Genomic DNA, 22,341 nt, shown 5'->3' with positions numbered 1-22,341 from the left:
AGAGACTCAGAATTTGAAGTCGTAGCTGAAGAAGGTGAATGAAGAATGGCCTGGGAAACAGATGCTGTGTTTGCAGAGCACTTACACACACAGACCCCTGTTCTACTCTCTTCCTACCTTCCTAGAACTACAGGTAGTCCCTGGCTTATGACGGGGTTCCATTCCAACCTCTCCATCATAAGTTGGTTCTGATGTCAGTCAAATTTTTTTTTTTTTTTTTTTAGTTTTCATTATTATTGCCTTTTATTGTCAGTATCTTTATAAATCCAATCTTTACTAGTCTTTCGTGGTTGGAAACATTACGTGTAGATAACTGAGAGTGAAGAACTGAAAATGATAATATCAGCAAATTACACACTGCAACATTGTATGGAGTGTATATTACTAATGGTAAGATGTACGACAATAACAACAACAAAAATAGATGGTCATAACTGCGGTTCATCATAACTTGAATACATTGTAAGTCAGGGACCACCTGTACTAACTGCTTCCTAACAACAGCAGGGCTCACACAGAGTACAGAGTTGGAGATTCTTGTCTGGAGAAACAAAAACAAAAAAATCCAGAAAAAAGAATCTAGAAACTGTTATGTGAGTCACACCAGTGAAAACACTACCTGATCACTCAATCTCCCATTGGTGAAGCCCACCAGGCAAAATGTCTCATTCAAGCACTCAGAGCTTGTAATTACCTTCTTAGTATCACAGACAACCAAGGGACAACCAAGTACCTCCAGACTTAAACAAAGTCCCCAACATGAAATAGGGAGACCAACACAAATTAAAAAAAGAATAAAAAGAACCAAAAAGGAAAGAGACAATGCAGGAAGCAGAAGAAAACAACAACAACAAAAAAGTTTTAAAAATGCTTCTTGATTTTTAGAACTATGCATATGCTGCTTTGATAAAATAAATGTCAATATATTTTGGGAGTATAACAGATTTGGGTTTGAAACATGATTCCTGTGCTTAAAATGTATGTGTGATATTGACAAATAATTTAATCTCTGTGAGCATCAGTTTTTGGATCCAAGAAATTATCATAGTAATATACTAATTTATGGGGTTGTTATGGGGTTTTAAAAGGGTAATGTAAAATAGTGTCTATGTTCTATGCTAAATAAATGATACCCATCTGTGGAAATTTTATTGCCAGTATTTCTCAACATTTTTTTGGAGTGTCAGAACCCTGGGAGAACTTGATAAAGTCTATGCATCCTCTCACTAGAAAAACAAATACATGTATATACATACAGACAAGATTTTACACATAATTTCAAAGGAATCCCAAACTCCCTGAAGCTGAACTGAAAACCCCAGGTTAAATAACGATCTAAATGAAGAAATCCTTAAGGGCAAGGATATTCCTTTTCATTTCTTTTAAATCAACTGCAACCCTCAGCAAAAAAGACAACTCATTGAGTGGGCTAAGAACTGTATCTAATTCTGCCTGTGCCAAATGGAGATGATTCTGCAAGAATAACAGCAGGAAAGTCAACTGACCTGAGGCGGTACAACCTTAACTCTCAAGGAGTATCAACCCACTTGGTCCATGAAAGGAAGGTGGCTGATCCAATTAGCCAGTGCTGACCTTGGGCCTGATGATGCTTGTAACTTTCTATGGCTCCAAGGTTTAGAGTAGGAGCTCCTGATAGGTTCCAATAGAGATAGAACCGAGAAGATGTTGTTTTCCTGCAAAAGGACACATAGGGCTCATAGAAATGCTGAGCAGCCTTTTCTCATAATGGACTGACTGCCCCCATGGAATCTATTATTGAGCAATCAAGTATTCATAAAGCATTTAGGCGATGGGGTTGAATAAAAATATATGGAACTTGTAGTCAGACTGACCTGGATTTGTATCTTGGCTCCATTACTTCTAAGCTGCATGACCTTGAGCAACTTACTGAGCCTCTCTGAGCTTGTTTTTCTATCTCAAATGCAAATACCTCAAGGGAAGACTGTACTTGGTGTGTTTAAAGAGCAGCAAGGAGATTGTTGGGGATAGAGTATAGAGAGAAGGAGAGTTATAGAGATGAAGTTGGAGTAATAGTTTGGACAGGTCATATAGATCTTACAGGGCATGGTAAAACTTGGAATTTTCTTCTGAGTCAAAAGAGAAGGTATTGGAGGTTTTGGAAGAGAAGCATGATATGATCTGACCTACATTTTCAAAAGCTTTCTCTGGCTGTTGTGTGGAAAAGTCTGTGGAAACAGAAGCAGGAAATCCCATTGGTGGCTGCTGCAATAACCCAGAGACAGGTGGTAGTGGCTTGGATGAGTAGTGAGCAGTAGTGGTGATGGGGTTGGTGGTAAGAAGAGCTAGGTTCAGAACATCCAAGGCATAGTCCCAAAGGTTCTAAGGTAGAAGAAAGTAGCTGAGGACAACCGCATAAAAGAAGGTGGCTTACACTATAAAGAATGTGCCGACAAAGGCAGTATCCCTTTCTTTCTCGGTAAATGGACCCCTGGATTTTAGCTAAGCACAGGGCTGGAGGGCTGGGAGGAATTTGTCTGTATATCCCAGTCTCCATGGCAACTAAACGTGATCATGTGACCAAGTTCTTGCCAGTGGGAAGTCAGTAGAAGTAGTGTGTGCCTCTACTGGGAGGTGTCACTAAAGGAAGGAAGCACACCTTTGCTCTTTTCTTCCTTTCTGTTTCCTCGTACAGACAGAGCTGCTCACCAGGGCTAGAGCAGCTCTCTTGGAATCTGGAGTAGAGCCCATGTGTTAAGGTTGACAGTAATCCAGAAAGAAGCCATTGTCCCTGCCGATCATGGTGTGTCCACACCAACCCTGGATGGCCAACATTCATGCAGAGATAACTAAACAGCCAACTTGCTCAAAACACAGTGATGTGGGGTGTTCTGTCACCCACAGCTGAACTTAATCCTAACTGAATCAGAGGGTAATAAAAGTAATAAACTATTACTATTAATTAGCTACAATTAATGAATAAACTATTAATGCATTAATACATTTATTAAATGCTAACATGTTCCTTGCACCTCTATGTACCTCAAGTGTAGCTGCCACCCATCTGTCACTGTTGGCTTGCATGTTGCTATGATGCTGAACAGGTTTCTAGTGGAGATTCCAGACTGAGATGGACTAGGAAGAAAGGCCTGGTGATCTGAAAATCAGCCAATGAAAACTTTATGGATCACGACGGTCTGATCATGGGGATGGCACAGGACTGGGCAGAGTTTAATTCCATTGTACACGGGATTGCCATGAGCTGGGGCCAACTCATTGGCAGCTAACAATAAGAACATGTTCTATGGAAATACTTTACATATATAATTTTCTTTAACCTTCATGACCCCAAGATGGAGGGACTTTTATTACCACTATTTTACAGATAACAAAGCCGGTACCATGAGAGGTTAGGTAATTTACCTGAGATCACTTGCCCAGTTTATAATTAGCAGTGCTCGGGTGGCTAGGATTTGACTAATAGGAGAAAGCAGAGGGGACATACTGATGGAATCATAGGAAAAGAAGAATGAATACCTTTGGTATTTTACCTGATGGCCTTACATCTTGCCATTTTATGGTGATATTAAAACATAAAAGAATTCATGTTATACAAAATGGTTCCTTAAATTGGATTAAGTTCTTCAAGCATGAGGTTCTTTAAAGAGAATGTTTACAGTTTTGCTATTTGCTAAGCACATTGACACTAACCTTACTTTTTACATTATAACTTAAAATTTCATAGTGAAAGGAAATTATGCAGTATAAGTCTTAAAATTCACTAGGATAGAGATCAGTAACGGACTCTTTATTTTTGAGCAGCATTTTGGCAATACACCCAGAAAGCTACTTCCTAGATTCAGGTCTTCAGACACAAGGGGCCCATGCAAGTGTCATCAGCACTACTGAAATTTGGGAAATGAAATGGTATAGAAATTAGTCAGGCGTGAAATCAAAAACCTCTCACTTTCCTAGGAAGCAAAATTTCAAGGTCTTTGGAACAATTTGGAAAAAGTTGTAAATTAAGTGACATGGGAAAATTTAATATTTGCTGAGCACCTACTATGTGATTCTACAAGTTGATTTCAATATTCTCATTTTACTCATAAGGAAACTGAAAAGACTATAAAAGACCAGATCTGAACCAAAATGGGTCTGTCTGCAAGGCCCATGATCTCTCTAATACTCAGCTGTTGAACAACAATACATATTTGTTCATTCAAAAACACACATTTACCTCAATGTCTGATCATAACCAAATCTGAAGAAAAGGAATCAAATACACCCAATTAATCACAATGAAAATGGTTAGCTTTGCCTAATGGTCAGGCAAATGAGTGAATCTAGGAGGTTCACTGGGATCCATGAAAAGCAGACCTCCCAATCAGTCATAAAGGAGTTTAAGATGAGAATTTTCTTCCAGCTTATTTTCAGCAGACATTTCTCAATGTTGGTGCAATTGAGAAATACTTAGAAATATGATATCAAGACTCAAAAGAAAGAATAAAGAAACAATAGTTCCTTAACTATTTTTTTTAATCCGTTCTGTGCATCATTATTGACATCTGTTAGTTGTCTGGTACCTTGACTTACGACATCTCCTTTAACACCAGCAATAGAGCCTGGTCCTGCCAACCTCACTTTCTACCACTCTTCCTCATTTTCTATCACTCAGTCTATTCCAGCTACACGGGTTCCTTTGCTGTTTCTTCTAATACATTCTTGCCCCAGGGACTTTACCCTTGTTCTTCTCATATCCTGTAAGCTTCTTTCCTTAGATATCCACATGACTCACTCTCTCACTTCATTCAGGTCTCTCTGCCCAGTTGTTGCCATTCTGAAGAGGTCTTTCTTGCCCATTTTCTCTAAAAGAGCAGCTGTTTAACATCACATATTCCCCATCGTGTCACTTATTTCTTCCTGCCATTCTACTACATATTTGTTTATTTACCAATATTCTGTCACCTCTACGAGAGTAGGGCCAGCTGTCTATTTTGCTCACTGTTTTTCAGTGCCTGGATCAATGCCTGGCCTACGTTAAAACCTAACCAAACCCACTGCCATTGAGTGGATTACAACTCATGGCAACGCTATAGGACAGAGTAGAACTGCCCCATGGGGTTTCCAAGGCTGTAATCTTTATGGAAGCAGATTGCCACATCTTTCTCCTGTGGAACAGCTAGTGGGTTACAACGACTGACCTTTCAGTTAGCAGCTGAGGGTTTTAGCCACTGTACCACCTGGGTTCCTTTGGTCTATGTTCAAAATACCAAAAACCAAAGCCGTTGCTGTCCAGTCGATTACAACTCATAGCGACCATACAGGACAGAGTATACATGCCCTACAGGGTTTCCAAGGAGCAGCCGGTGGATCTGAACTGCCAACTTTTTGGTTAGCAGCCGAGCTCTTAACCAGTGTGCAACCTGGACTCCTTAGGGGCTTATAAATGATTGTATGAATGAGTAAATTTTTGAAAGAGGTCACACCTAAGTGTTTGGCCTATGACATGTCTTGGAAATGCATTGTCAACCTTTGACAATCAGGATTTCCAGATTCTCTAGAAAAATCAGATCTGCCTTGGCTGATCCATCACGCCGTCCTGACACGGTTTAGCCAGAGTGGAGTAGGGTCGCCCTGTTTACATAGGCCATATGTTCTGCAGTTTGTGACAGAGCCTTATCAGTCCACTCAGTGTTCTAACCCACGTGGGCACTTGTGTTTCAGAGCCTAGATTTGGAGGGTAGGATCCACGAGGCAAGAAAGGGTCTGTGTTGTTCATTGTCCTATCCCCAGCATCTACACAGTAGCTGGCACAGGGAAGGTGATAATTTTGACTGAAAGAATAAATGAATAAATTATCTCCATCTTTTAGATACCACCACCGTCTTTCAGTTGGTTGTACAGTGGTGGTAACTTGTGTGTTGCTAAGATGCTGGAAGCTATCCACTGGTATTTCAAATACCAGCAAGGTCACCTATAGGACAGGTTTAGTGGAGCTTCAAGACTATGGCAGACTAGGAAAAAAGGTATGGTGTTCAACTTCCAAATATTAGTCAGTGAAAACCTTATAGATTATAAGAGAATATTTTGCAATATAGTCTTGGAAGATGAGCCTCCTGGGTGGGAAGAAACTTCACAATAGCCACAAAAATGGACTTAAACATAGCAACAATCCTAAAGATGGCACAAGATTGGAAAACATTTTGTTCTGTTATACATTAGATCTCCATGAGTCAGAGATGAACCAATGGCAACTAACAACAACAAAATATTTCATATGAGGAAACTGAAATTCAGAGATGAGAAGTAGCTTGTCCAAAATCGCAGAGCTGATACACAGTGCAGGAGGGATTTAAAGGCCAGGCTGTCCAACTCCAATTGCTTGGTTAGTATACCAGAAAAACCATGAAGGTAGGATTTGCTTCTGGCATCTTCTACATTCAGGAATATGGGCCCTGAGTTTTTACATTGAGGTATATTTACATGCAGTAAATTGCACAGATCCCAAATGTATATACCCATGTAACCACAATTCTCATCAAAACATAAAACAATCCTCTCACTCTAGAACATTCTCTCTGGCTCCTGGCCAGTCAATCCCACCACTACCTCCCACAGGTAACCAATGTTTTGACTTATGCCAATAGACTCGCCTGTTCATTGAAGTTCATATAAATGGACTCTTCAGCATATACTTTTTGTTCTAGCTTTTGCCATGTAACAGCTTTTTCACTGTGGTAAATATATATACCAAAACGTTTGCCATTTCAACAATCTACACATGCACATGGTGAACATAATTAATTTCACTGAAATGTACCTGTAACATAATATTTTTAAGATTTTTCCATGTTGTTGCATATATCAGAAATTCATTTTTTTTTCTCTTTTTTTGCTGAGTAGGTGGCACAAATCTTTAAGCATTTGACTACTAACCGGAAGTTTAGTGGTTCAAACTGACCCAGAGGTGTCTCAGAAGAAAGGCCTGGCAATCTGCTTCCAAAAAGTCATAGCCTTGAAAACCTTATGGAGTGCAGTTCTACTCTGCACGCACATGGGGTCGCCATGAGTCCAAATTGACTCAATGGTAACTGGTTAGTTAATTAGTTGATTTCATTGTATGAACAAGCCCAAATTATTTATTCATCTATTTTTCTGAATTGGGTTTCTGGTCATTACTAAAATATGTGTGTGTATGATAAACATTCTTGTCCATAAGTTTTCACTTCTCTTGGACAAATAGCTAAGAATGGAATGCTAGGACACAGGGAAACGTGTAAATATCAGTCTATAAGGAATTGCCAAAGAGTTTTCCAAAGTGGCTGCACCATTTTATACTCCAACCAGTAGCATATAAGTCTCAGCTTGCTCTACAACCTCACCAACATTTGGTGCTGTCAGTCTCTATCACTTAGCCATTCTGTAAGTGTGATGTTTTGTTTGAAGATGACTCAAAAGATACACCCATTTTTGAAACATAGGAATTCTCCTAGCTCCACCAGATAGTTGATTACCTGTGCTAGAGTGATGCACTGTTTACTGTTGAACAACTGGCTTTTCATGTGGCATGGGGTGGGGAGCCATGGTTTGTAGTACTTGCCAATTTCCATGGTGTAAATGCTTCCACTAAGGGTGATTTCAAACTACCAACACTCAATACCGAGATAGGAAGAAATGTACACACTGGACCCTTTGAGCCTGCTCTAGTGTATTGCAAACAGATGGAGAAGAAGTCCATTTTCCAATGACAATGACTATATAAATAAGCACACTCATAATGTGGACCAAGGGTTATCAGTCGTTAACAATGAAGAGAGAAGGGACTTTCCACTCTACTATTGGCCTCATTCCCAACATCTAAGGAAACTGAAGTTACTGAGCCCATGGGGACTCAAATCTAAAACTTCATTTGCACTGATTACAAAGCTGGGCCAGAAGATAACTTGGATAATGAGGAGCCCACTGGGCTATGAGTTCAAAATCCACCTGCACATCTTAGTTACTCCCAGGTCCCAAGGCAGTCCACAGGTCCATTTTCCAACTTGGCAAATTTACCTCTTCTGCCAGGACTTCAAGGCCCTCCAAATTTGGGCTTTGTCTTGCCTAGCCATTGCTACCTTCTATTTATCTCTGCTATAAACTGACAGCTCTCCCAGCTTAAACAGAGGTCAAGGTCATCTCTGCTTTCTTATCCCTCCCCCCTTCCAGCAGTGCTCACCTTTTCTAAAATACTCTCTCTTTTTATCTCTTCAAACTCATTTGTACTTGCTATTTATTGATTTCCATCCAGGTACCAGGACTTTGAGGAAACCCTGGTGGCGTAGTGGTTAAGAGTTATGGCTGCTAAGCAAAAGGCTGGCAGTTCTAATCCGCCATGGACTCCTTGGAAACCATATGGAGCAGTTCTACCCTGTCCTATAGGGTCGCTATGAATCAGAATCGACTCGATGGCAGTGGGTTTGGTTTTGGTTTTGTGACCAAGGCTTTGAGTCAGAATTGACTCAACAGCAATGGGTTTGGTATGGTTATCAAGGCTGTACTCAGAATTTTAAATTCATTTAATCATCAGAGCAGTATCACCATTTTAAAGATGGAATCACCCAGGCTCACAATTTTTAAACAACCACACTCTAAAAGTAGAAGAGCCAGATTTTGAGCCTTGCTCTTGTTGTAATCAAAACACAGGTGTTTTCCATTTTGTTGTTGTCGTTCGCTGTTGGGACGAATCCAAGTGTAGGAAAGTCCAGTTACAAACCTTACAACTCACTGAATACAATCCTGAGTTATTAGCCCTCATAGTTGATCAACATTTTACACACGATTGAGCTGCTACAGAGGTCCCTGTGTGATGCAAATGGTTTGTGTTTGGCTACTAACAGAAAGGTTGGCAGATTGAGCCCACCAAGAGGTGTCTTGGAAGAAAGTCCTGGCAATGTGCTTTCATAAAGATTATAGCCCAGAAAACACTGTTGTACTCTGCAACACATGGGGTCACTGTGGGTAGGAATCAACTTGAAGGCAATGGGTTTGTTTACTTGAATATGTTTTTTTCTTTCTCTCTCTGTCTTTTTTTTTTTTTTTAAGCAGCTACACAACACTTATCTGCCTCACACAATCCCATGTCTAATCTTTTGTTTCTCAAACAGTTGCTTGTTCAGGCCTGTGTGGACTGGTGTAACAAGACAGAGACAGAAATTGGTCCATGGAGTTATTCTGTCCAGTGTTCAAATCCTGGCAATTTACTATCTGCGTGACCATAGACAAATTAACTAGCCTCAGGAAATTTGTAATAATAATATTACCTTGAAGAATTATCATCTATATTTAATAAAATAAAGTACTTGAAACCTCACACCCTATACCTGGCACATAGCATGGTATCTCTTATTATTTAAGTCAGGGCCTGTGGTTGATGTTACAGTAAAGGCCCCCAATGAATCATTCCTCTTGCATCCATGTCTTGGCACAGTTCCTTCCCAACTTGACTCTGGGCTTGGTCGTATGACTTGCTTTGGTCTATGGAACATTAGGCAACTGGACGAAAGTAGTGACTTGACAATCACTTGTATGCTGGGATTGTTTTCTTGGAATGCTGCCCCACATGGAAAAGCCTGGGCTAGCCTGCTGGAAAGGAGCCTTGGTGGCGCAGTGGTTAAGCACTTGGCTGCTAACCAAAAGGTCAACAATTCGAACCACCAGCTGATTCACTGGAGAAAGACGTGACTGTCTGACGCCTGCTGGAATCATATGGCCCAGCCAACAACCAACACTAACTTCCAGACACTTGCCTGAGGCCATCTTAGACCATCCAGCCCCAACCAAGCTGCCAGATGACTGCCTTCATATGAGTGATCCCAGGTGAGACCACTAGAAGGACTACCCAACTTAGTGCAGCCAAAATTGTCAACCCCAGTATTGTGAATGCATAGAATGGTTGTTTCAAACCACTGAATTTGAGGTGGCATGTTAAGCAGGAATGAGTAATTCCTGTTTGAACCTTCCAGCATTTAGCCTCCCAGTTTATGCGTGGTAGGCACTTGATGCATACTCAGTGACTTCTGTAAAATAGAAAGCTGGTCCACGAGATTGTGAGATCTCTGAAGGCAGAGGCTATGCTTTCTACTTGGATGGCATCACACATGGCAAAGCCTTTGCAATAGCTGAAGCTAGGCCTCATTTGCATTTGAAGAAAATCAAAGCTCTGTTAATGTAAACAGCCAAGAAACTTCAGCGTCTTCTTGAGCAATGAGCTCCCACGACACGGAGTTTTTGGACACGGAAGTGTGTGAATTAACCATTTTATCCAAAGGCACATTCCAGTGCATGAGCCAGGGAAGGCTGATCCTCCCCTTAACCAGGAGAAATTAGAAATGGGTTCAGCAAGCAACAGATGCACAGACTCGAACTAACCTGCATTTCATTCCTGCAGCTCCCCCCTCCCGCCCCCCGCCCAATGCCCTTGGCATGTGAGCACGCAGGCACCTTCCTCCGGATTGCCACGGACAATCCAGTGGTCCCACATCTGGAAAAGCAACTTTTAAACCTTATTTCACAAGCACGCTTGTGGCTCCCTTTTGGCCTTTCAAGACACAAGATACAAGTCTGTGAACCCTACAGCTAAGAGCTTTGCACCAAGGGTTACGAAGTACTACTACTGAAATGTTAAGGGGCAGGGGTGGTTCAGTGGTAGAATTCTCGCCTTCCATGTGGGTGACTGGGGTTCAATACCCGGCCAACGCACCTCAACTGTAGCCACTGCCCATCAGTCAGTGGAGGCTTGTGAGTTACTAAGATGCTGAACAGGTTTCAGTGGAGCTTCCAGACTAAGGTAGACTCGGAAGAAAGGCTAGGAGATCTACTTCCAAAATTCAGTCCTTGAAAACTCTGTGGCTCGTAACAGTCCAAACCCATTGAGCATAAGGTCACCATGAGTTGGCCAACTGCAGAGCAGTTAATGGCAATGACATTGAGATGTTAAGGAGTTCCTGGGTGATTAAAGGGGTAAAGTGCTTGTCTAACTGAAATACTGGAGGTTTGAGTCCACCGAGAGGCACCTCAGAAGAAGGCCTGGCAATCCACTTCCAAAACAGTCAGTCATTGAAAATGCTATGGAGCACAGTTCTACTCTGACACACGTGGAGTGGCTATGAGTTGAAATCGACTTGACGGCAACTGTTGTTGTTGTTTTTTAATTGAGCTGTCAGTTTACTTCTCTGTGTTGTGTATTTACAGAAGGGCACTGAGAGCGGAATGTCAGCCACCAGAGAATGCACTGGGGGAGTCATCTTGACAAGGAGCTCCCAACACACACTGCGGGCACAAACGCAGCCCAAGCGTTTCTCCACCTGGCAAAGCAGGCGATTAGCAGCATGAGGGTAAGGGCGTTAATCTGTTTTCTATTAAAACTCATAAATGATTCAGCCTTCCATGCACTGAATGAGGACTCAAAGACAAAAGCATGCTTCCGTGTGTTTTGGAAGAACTTACTCTGAAGCGTTTGATAGTCATAGTCATATCAGTGACTCAACCTTGGGGAGGCTTTCTTTGCCTTTGTTTTTTTAACCATCCTTCGCTGGGGTCAAATAAAGAGTTGACGTTTTGCTTGGTATTAGTGAGAAAGTCCCACAAGAGAGTAGGAGCAGCTTTCTCAAGTGTGTCTTAAAGGCAGGACTACAATATGCCAACCCCAAAAGAGGAAGAGCAGAGAAGGGTACCGATTTTTTTTTTTTTTTAGCTTCTTGTGTTCCATTCACTTAAAACACATTTCTATTTAAGTCTAACTGTACCCAGTATGAAAACCCTGGTGGCGTAGTGGTTAAGTGCTACAGCTGTTAACCAAGAAGTCGGCAGTTCAAGTCCGCCAGGTGCTCCTTGGAAACTCTGTGGGGCAGTTCTACTCTGTCCTATAGTGTCGCTGTGAGTCGGAATCTACTCGACAGCAGTGGGTTTTGGTTTTTGGTACCCAGTATGGTAGGAAACATCTTCATTATACGTAAGAGGAAGCTGAGTCAGAGACCCCTAAGTAATTTGCCCAAGTCACATTATTTGTCATGAATACTTAGCTAATTAATGGTAGAACTAAGATTCAAAACTAATCCGGTCTATGTTCTATATGAAATCTTAAATTGAAAAAGATGCTATTATTGAGAGTTACCTACATGCCAGGCACTGTGCTATAAGCTTTACACACACTTTCTTATTTAAACTATGAAGGATATTATTATTCTCAACTTGTAGATAAGAAAACCATTCTATCTGAACCTGATTCCAGCTTCCCTGCCCAAGTTTTTTTTTACAAACAGGTCCATTGATCATGCTTAAACACGCACGCATATGCACATGTGCACACATGCATATACTTTGAGGTCTTTCTAATGTGGTCAACATTTTCATGGAGCTCATGAAGTCTTTCAGTTAAAAGTGACTTCAATGGTTTCCTAAATCATTGTGTGGTAGTAGTAGATACCTTCTATTTCTATAGCCATGAATTGGAATCGACTCAATGGCAACCCAGTTTTGTATTTTTTATTTCTATAGCCTTCCTCAGTTTATAAAGCACTTGCATAATCATCTCTTTTGATGCTCCCAGCAGCCCTATCAGAAACGAATTATTATAATCACGTCATAGATGAGGAGCTAAGGAATTGAGAGTCTGAGTGAATTGCTCCAAGTCCATCAGCCAAGAATGGCAAAGGTGGGCACTGAACCCAAGGCTATTTAGCTCCCATGATAAACTTGACACCTATGTTGAAACAGAAAAGTTGATATGAAATGACTTTATATGACCAAGTATAACATTTGGTTGTCCATGAGCTATGATCGAAACTCTGTAAATAAATATACACCTGACAATCTTTTACAAACGGGCCTGATTACAAACAGATACAGAAATGCATACCAACTTTTCCTATTGCATCCTTCCCAGCCACAGTGCAGTTTTCTGGGAATCCATGAGGGGGAAGTTCACAACACTGGGGAAGAGGAACAGGTGAAAGAGGGAAGGCATGTCTACCACATGGTTTTAGTAACACAGCTGCCATGCAGAGGCAGTTTTGGATTACATGAGTGACCGTGGACACAGTGGTTAGAGCAGGGCTCTGAGAACAAACAGACAAAACCAGAAAACCAAACACATTGCTTAGCACATGGAAGAATTTCCCACCTTCGGAAACATCTACAATAGGTGGGCATACTATTAACCCTCATCCACTTGGACAAGAGTTTAGCAGAAGCTGCAGAGCCACACGCTTGAACACAGGAGAAGCAATCCTTCCTTCCAAGCTTTCTCCCACCTCCATCTGAGTAACCCACATCTCAATAAATGATACCAATATCCACATAGTTGCTGAAGACAGATATTTGAATCTTCTCTTTCCTTTACCACTCACATCCAGCCCATCAGCAAAAAACAAACCAAACCAGTTGCTGTTGAGTTGATTCAGACTCATAGTCAACGTATAGAAGAGAGTGGAACCGCCCCAAAGGGTTTCCAAGGCTGTAAATCTTTATAGAAGCAGGCTGCCACAACCCACAGAGTGACTGGTGTATTCGAACTGCCGACCTTTCAGTTAGCAGCCTAGAGCTTTAACCACTCCGCCACCAAACAGACCCAGGTTCAAATCCTGGCTCAGCCCCTTGCTAATTTTGTGACCTTTGAGCAACTTATTTAGCATCTCTCTGTCTCAGACAAAGATGCCCAACTCAAAAAAACTATTAAATGTACTATAGCACCGGTATGTATGACACACACAAAGTGTTCGGAGAACAACAGCTCTTAATAGGATAAATCCCTCCTTTTCTTGTCTAAGAGTAGACAAAGACTTCCTTCTCCTCTGCCTTCAACAACAGGGGCAATGCCCCACTCTCAGTGCCTAGGACCATACAAGGAAGGAATTGCCACTAGGGATACAGACCAGATTGAAAGCATCAAAGGGTATTTGCTTGGCTGAAGTAGTGTCTCCCCGTTTCTGCATGCACACCCAAACCCAGGTTCCGTGAGATAGACCATATCACATGCAAACTCATAACCTGTGAAATTGTGTTTTGATTGGGTACACCACATATGCCCAGCCTTATCTATCCAAGTCCCTAAGGAAAATTATAGAATAGCTTTTTTTTTTTTTTTACTTAGCCCCTGTAGTAAAAAATCCAGTTATTACATTTTTTAAAATTCAGGGCAGGCATAACCATAGCTAGCCCTGACATTTCTGAACAGACCAGAGTTTGCAGGTAAAGCATACCAAACACAACCGGTGTGCTAAGGTCTATGTCAGAACACAGAAAATGTGAGCGAATTCACATTATTCCAGAAAAGTCAATATTTTCCCTCGAATATCGGAAGCAGATGAACCAAATATTTAAATTAGATGATGGGGTGGTTTATTCAAATTTTCCCACCTGGTGAAACCACCTTTTGAATGGCATTATACATCATGCATGCAGTGACTTTACAGGTGCCTCATAATCCTTTAGAAGGCATCGCGTGTGAATAAGACTCTAATTCTCACACAGTTACCTATGAATGAGAACGTTACTTTCCATTTTAAAAGTACCCAACACAGAGACACATAACAGGCGTGTTGTACATTACATATTCTAAGCTGGATTTGATGGGGACATTCGTCCGCTTTTACTCATCCATAAGACAGGATGGAGGATGTGAAAAAATGTTTGGTGAACTCTTGAAGACCTACGCAAATATCAGTTGTTGTGCTGGAAAATAAACTTTTCATTTATTTTAGAATCAAAACAACTCCCCAAGCTGGAGGAGTTGGGAGGAAACCAGGAGGTCGCCAAGTCCAACCTTCCATTTTCAAGTAGGCCTTTCCAAATGAAAACCAGATGACATTTTAAACAGATCACTTTCAGATTAAATGTCAACTGCATGTGATGTAACCGAAAACACCATCAACTCTTAGAACACGGAGCTCCTCCCCACTTCCCCAAGCGCCTATCGAGTCCCACATAGCACTCACATATTCGTTCCAGAAGTCTATAACTGTGTGTTGCTGGGCACTTCTCGGGGGCTCATCTATTTTCACGGCTTTAGTGAGCACACTTTAAGGTTATTATCTCTCCATATACTTTTAAGAGTCACCTTTGTAATTCTACTCCACATATTATTTTTTTTTTATTCATAGTCAACAAATATGAAATGTAATAAAGCAACTTAAGCCCTGACTTCCAATTGCTGGTTGGGAATTTAATTCTTTGGATGCCAAATACCTCTAAAGTACAAAGTATAGTGGTTTCCTAACCTTGAAGGGGCTTAGTCCAGCAAAATGGAAAAGGCAAGAAAATTCACACAGTGGATGAGACTGAGAACATCAGAGACAGAAAGGGAAAAAGAACACAGAGAAGCAGACCCAGTAGAAGAAAATAATTTACAAAATAGGCCTTAATCAACAAAGCCTTCTCATCATTTAACAGAAAAAAAAAAAAAAGATATTCTAAAGTTATTTAATATATATAAACTAGTTAATTTACACCTGTATATTTCAAGGGAAAGTGCTTAAAATGATTTAATATACACATTTAGTAAGGCACTCAAATATATTTTGAATATACACCGTAATTGACCTTTCATTGGAAGTTTGCAATGTACCCAAAACTTCCAAAAACAGCATCTCATTTGATGTTTTCAGCAACAGCTTTTGGGCAGTTGTTAGCTGCCATCAATTCTCCTGGTTGCTCCTGGCAACCACACACACAACAGAATGAAATGTCGGCTACAGATCAGACTGTGGTAATCCGTAGAGCTTTCACTGGTTAATTTTTGGAAATACAACACCAGGACTTTCTCCCTAGGCCATTTTAGTTTGAAAACTTCGCTGAAACCTGTTCAGCATCTTAGCAACAGTGTTGTTGTTATCTGTGGTGGAGTCGCTTCTGACTCCTAGAGACCCCTATGCACAACAGAAAGAAACACTGCCCAGTCCTGTGCCATCCTCACAATCTTTGTTATGCTTGAACTCATTGTTGAAGCTACTGTGTCAATCCGTCTCGTTGAGGGTCTTCCTCTTTTTCGCTGACCCTCTAATTTACCAAGCATGATGTCCTTCTTCAGGGACCTATCCCTCCTGATAACAGGTCCGAAGTATGTGAGAAGAAGTCTCGCCATCCTCGCTTCTAAGGAGTGTTCTGGTTGTACTTCTTCCAAGACAGATTTGTTTCTTCTTCTGACAGTCCATGGTATAGTCTGTATTCTTTGCCCACACCACAATTCAAAGGCATCAATTCTTCTTCAATCTTCCTTATTCATTGTCTAGCTTTCACATGCGAATGAGGAGACTGAAAATACCCTGGCTTGGGTCAGGGGCGCCTTAGGCCCCAAGGTGACATCTTTGCTTTTTAACACTTTAAGGGGGTCTTTCGCAGCAGATTTTCCCAAATGCAACACTTCGTTTGATGTCTTGACTACTGCTTCCATGGACATTGATTGTGGATCCAAGTAAAATGAAATCTTTGGCAACTTCAATCTTTTTATGTTTATCATGAGGAGGCATATTGGTCCAGATGTGAGGATTTTTGTTTTCCTTTACGTAAGGTATTTTTATTTTTTATAACCCATACTGGATATTATTAAGATTTCCATTTTACACAAGGCCTAAGAAGAGCTTGAGGTCTGGAGACCTCTGCTTAGATTCCCATTACTTATAGGTCAGGAAACACTCAGTGCCTGTTTCCTGACCTATAAGTAATACAGCACTCTACCATCTGTCTGTCAGTTTGTCATAAAGTGGTGGCTTTTATCTGGTATGATGCTGGAAGCTATGCCACAGGTATTTCAAATACTAGCAGGGTCACCCACGGTGGGCAGGTTTCAGAGGACCTTCCAGACTAAGACAGACTGGGAAAAAAGACCTGGCAATCTACTTCCAAAAATTAGAAGATGAAAATCCTGTGGATCAAAATAATTCTGTCTAATATAGCCCTGGAAGATGAGATTCCTACACTGGAAAAAAAAAAAAAAAACCACTGCCGTCGAGTCGATTTTGACTCATAGCGACCCTATAGGACAGAGTAGAACTGCCCCATAGAGTTTCCAAGGAGCTCCTGGTGGATTCAAACTGCCGACCTCTTCGTTAAGAGCCGTAGCCCTTAACCACTACGCCACCAGGGTTTCCCCTATGTTGAAAGACATTCAAAATACATAATGGCTGCAACAAGGGACTTGAGCCTACCAATAATCGTGAAGATGGTGCAGGACTGGGCAATGTTTCGTTCTGTTGTTCATGAAGTTGCCATGAGTCAGCGCCAATTCAAAGACAACTAACAAGAACAACAATATAGAGTTATTGTGAAGATTCAAGGAGCTAATATGTATAGAACTGGCAAAGCTTAACACACAGGGAGTTTCCAGTAAGGGAACCTGTTATCACTATACTTAAACAAAAAATAAATACCACAGAGGGTAAAAGAAAATCCACCATAATCTCAACACCCAACCGTTTTGTGTGTGTGTGTGTGTGTGTGTGTGTGTGTGTGTGTGTGGCTATACTTTTTCCTATCTTCATTTTTAGCATACTTGCCATCACTCAGTATATACAAATCTGCACTGTGTCATGTTTACTTAATATAGCATAAACACTTTCCTCACAAACATCAAGCTGAATGTGTACATCCAGTAAATTTATAAGTAATCATTTCCTTAGTTTTTAAACAGGGAGGTTGCTTCCAATGTTAATGTTATAAGTAATGCTGTGATAAATAACTTTGTGAATTTCACATTCTCCACATATTGGGTTATTTCCTAAGAATGCATTTTTTGCATGTTCTTAAGGACTTCTACTGTATTCCGGAGATGACCACAGAGTCTGGCTCAATGAATATTTGATGAATGAATGAGTGAATGAATCACTTCAACAGCTTCTCATATGTTAAATATTGGTATAAATGTATAGTTCATTAAAATATGACAAGTGTCAAACAGGAGCTATTCTCATCCTATGCCTTATTGAAAACTTGGGTAATTGGTATAAAAATGGTGCCTCATTATTAATTTTTTAGTGTGTATTTTCTAAAAAATTTAGGGGTTGATCTTCCCTACAAGGAAGTGGTCAATGGTGGGTAGCAAGCAACAGGTATAGAGGTAAAATCTAAATACCTTGTGGTTTGCTGTCTTTGAGTGGGCTCAACTCATGGCAACCCTATGCACAATGCGACAAAACATGGACCAGTCTGGGCCATCCATCAATCGATTTCTCTTTGGACCTTTGTGATCCATAGGGTTTTCAATGGCTGTTTTTCAGAAGTAGATCGCCAACCCTTTCTTCCTGGTCTGTCTTAGTCTGGAAGCTCCATTGAAACCTATTCAGCATCAGGTCAACATCCAAGCCTCCACTGACAGATGGGGGTTAGCTGCGGATGAGGGGCACTGGCTGGGGATGGAACCCTGGTCTGCCACATGGAAGGCAGAAATTCCACCACTGACCCACTACTGCCCCCTTTAAAAAAGAAAAAAGCAAAAACCAGATACCACGGAGCCACTTCCAACTTGTGGAGGCCCCATGTGTGTCAGAGTAGAACAGTGCCCAACAGGTTTTTCAACGGCTGCTTTTTCTGAAGTAGATTGCCAAGCCTTCCTTTTCAGTCTCCTCTGGACGGCCTCAAACCTCCAACCTTTCAGTTAGCAGCTGAGCATGTTAGCAGTTTGCACCACCCAGGGATGCCAATGCCTCGTTACTCTTCCTCTTTCTCTGGGTGCCCCACTTCAAATTTCTTGGCCCATAGCTTGGGGAATATCTTTCACTAGCACTTCATTTAATTTCTGTAGTTCTACATCTGCGGAAGGAAATATTCAGGTTTATTTCACAAGAGCTCTTGTGGCTCTCTCATAGCCTTTTTACAGTAACAATACTAACCCAGTAAAAAAAAACTGTAAAAACAGTAAAAAAAAAGATACTAAGGCATTGTTATTTTGTATTCTTTCTAATTCAGCTTTCGGTGGTTTAATCAGAATATGGTTTTAATTTTAAAGATATCAAGTTGGTTGACTCTTTGCATTGAAGAAAGTATTCCCCACACCTTTTCTCACCTTGAATCTTTTGTTTATGATTTCTGAATACACTGGTACAAAGTGCCACTCCCCTGATCTTACCCTGAGTTTCTTTTTTTAGTGCACTTTTGAGAACCTCTGAAGGTATCTTTTTTCCCTGGCCTATTCTGCCTAATGTTTCCTTCCACCTCCATCTGCTTGAGTCCAGGCTTGATACTCTATTAAACATTCAAAGCAAATGGAATGTGGTCTGTGCTTAAAAGGTATGAGAGGAAAAGCTATGTCATGTCATGTTTCTGCTAATGGTAGGTCAAGAGTAAACACCCATAAGCAGACATAAGCAGCAGCATCTACCACCCACTGATGGTGGTGGGGGAGTCATTCTGGCACTTTAAGAGTCAATGGTGTAGACACATGGAGTGAATGGTTCATGGGCTGCAGTCATGAGATGTGTGAGTTAGGTGACTTCTTTAGATTTGGGCCCTCGGTTTCACCATGCTAGACCTGGGGACGAGGTTTATACAACGCCAGTGGTCTTCATTCTGTTGTCCTTGAAGATTTAGGGGGCCTCCACATTAAAAAGCAGCCCTGGTAACCATACCATCACCATCCCCAGCAATCGCTATATATTCAATTAGGATTAGGGGTGACCTCATCTCTGTCACAAGACAGAGATTAAAAAAAGAAAAAAAAAATTTTTTCATCTCCGTCAGAGTACAACTGTGCCACAGATGACTGTTTATTGGAAATCGATTCCCAGGCCTTTTTTCCAAGGTGCCTCTGGGTGAACTCCAACCTCCAACCTTTTAGTAAGCAGCCAAGTGTGTTAATCATCATAGCCTCAAAATCACTGTGCTGTGTGCCTTTGAGTTTCTGTCTCATTTCTGCCATATAAAGATTCTATGGCCACACCTGTTTTCTTGGAACATCATTGTTTTAGTCTTCTGTTATAGCTTTCTCTATCAAAGGAGTCTCGGAAGCAATGGTTAGGACTCACCTTTCTCCCTTGTACTAGGAGCTGGTACATGCTAAGTGCTCAATAAATATTTGTTAAAATTGCTAATTAGTCATAGTATGGGCTAGTCATAGGCATCCCTGGGTAGCTTGGCTGTTACCCTGATGATTGGCAGTTCAAGTTCACCCAGCGATACCTTGGAAGAAAGAACTTGCAATCTACTTCCACAAAAAATCAACCAATGAAAACTCTATGGAGTGTCAGTTCTACTCTGACACACTTGGGGTCAACATGAGTTGGAATCAAGTTGATGGGAACCAGTTTGGTAAGGGATTTTGGCTACTTACAAAATACAAGGTTAACTATTATCCTACATCTACTGTTTCTTCTTCCAGCAATGTTCTATGACAGCAACAGTAATAGTAATAATAATACCAATAATAATAGCAGAACGATTTATTGAATGCCTACTATGGGCAAGGCACTCTCTTGGGTTTTATATACATACACACACACACACACAAACACACACACCCCTATATGTATGTATACTGTCATATACTCTCATTCAAGCCTCAATTTTCAGGCTTGGTAGATATTATTAGTCCTAATTTACATATGCGGGCAATTGTGGTTCAGTGATAGAAATCTTGCCTTCCATGAGGATAAACCAAGAAACCAAACTCATTGCCTTTGAGTTGATTCCAACTCATAATGACCCTAAAGGACAGAGTAGAAACTTCCCCATAAGGTTTCCAAGGACCGGCTGATGGACTCAAACTGCCATCCTTTTGGTTAGCAGCTCAGCTCTTAACCACTGTGCCAAAGGGGCTCCACTCCATGAGGACAGCAGAGTTCAATTCCCAACAATATACCTCATACACAACCACAACCCCTGTCAGTGAAGGCTTGTATTTTGCTATGATGCTGAACAGGTTTCAGCGGAGCTTCCAGACTAAGATGGACTAGAAAAGGAAAGGCCTGGTGATCTACTTTCAAAAATCAGCCAATGAAAACACTATGAATCACAGCAGTCCAGTCCTCAATGGATCATGGGGATAGTTCATGATAGGGCAGTGCTTTGTTCCTTTGTGCAAGGCTGCCTTTGAGTTGGGCTGGTGACACCATGGCAGCCAACAATGATAATTTACATATGGGGACACTGAGTGCCGCGGAAGTCAAATAACAACAACAAAAAGCCATAGCAGTCAAGTCGATTCCGACTCGATTGCTGACCCCCAAAAAGTGACCTAGTAAGTAGTGAGGCTGGATTTTAACACCAGGTCTGTCTGATCTCAACTCTTTTACTTTTCCTAGACATCATACTATTTCTTTATATTGCCTAATACACTTGGTTTGTCCACCAGTTTTAGTTACTAAATGAAGAGCCTCACCTATAACATGTAAACTCACCAAGACGGCCACCTACGCTTTAATAATTTCCAACAACTAATGGCTCCATAGGGCAGGTTTTATAAATAGAAGGCAAAGTGTGTTCTTCCTTGTCTTCCTCCAGTGCTTTTGATAAGCGGGAGATCGAACTCTCTAACAGAACAAGTTGCATTTTAACTTATTGGAAGTAGGACTGAAAATTCTATCCATATATTTTTTTATGGCCTAAATGCATGGAAATCAGACTTTTGAAGGCTGTTTTGTTACCTTCTGTGGTGGTTGGGGAGAGTATTTCTAGAGCTATAAAAGCACTGAATATGTAAATTTTGGAAACATTTATATGTTAAAAATACTGAAACTCAACCATGTGTAAGCATTGCTAAAAGCAGGTAGAAGAAGCTGCCACATTTGCAGTTCTTAGCCTCCCCAGAGCTCTTTATTAATTCTTCCACGTCATTTACATGAAAATGGAGCCTTCCTTTGTATTAAGACGCTAAAGCCAAATCACATGGACAATGCAAATGAGTCAGCAAAGAGTGCTTTGTCGTAAAAATATATAATTTATTTCAACGGTTTCTGCAGATCTTTGATATCAAAGTCTCTTTATGACACTGACAGTCATCAAGCGGATGTTTGTCAAAGTACATTCCCCAGATGTCTAAATAAAACAGTTTTTGCTTTGATGAGTTATACACGGAGAGCTAGAAAAGGACTATACTCTGTTTGAATGTCTCTACTTTTAGAGAATGTATCTTATCTTTCCTTTCAATTTGGACTGTTGAGGTTCTAGTTAGTTGGGATCAGTTCACGCAGAATCTTCTATAAATGTTTTTATAACAAGATAAAGGAGGGAATAATGATGTGAATGGCAGCGATGTGTCTTAAAAATAACAGATACTCAACTAATAAGTGGGCAAAAGCAAAAACAGACAATTCAGAAACAAGAAAATTTAACGTGGAAGAAGCACATAGAAAAATACTCATTCTCACTAGTGAGAAACCATTTTACTTCTCCCAG

The 22,341-nt window shown here is 40.9% G+C and overlaps 1 protein-coding gene across 10 annotated transcripts in view; it reads right to left on the bottom strand.

Annotated features, from left to right (window-relative positions):
- Positions 1–22,341, bottom strand: part of LDB2 (LIM domain binding 2) — a 486,472-nt gene that overhangs the window by 399,260 nt on the left and 64,871 nt on the right. The gene's annotated exons all lie outside the window — the stretch shown is intronic.

Source organism: Elephas maximus, chromosome 5 (genome assembly GCF_024166365.1).
Source record: "Elephas maximus indicus isolate mEleMax1 chromosome 5, mEleMax1 primary haplotype, whole genome shotgun sequence".
Classification (NCBI taxonomy): domain Eukaryota; kingdom Metazoa; phylum Chordata; class Mammalia; order Proboscidea; family Elephantidae; genus Elephas; species Elephas maximus.
The sequence above is the reverse complement of the archived record's forward strand: the minus strand, read 5'-3'. Positions and strand labels throughout refer to the sequence as shown.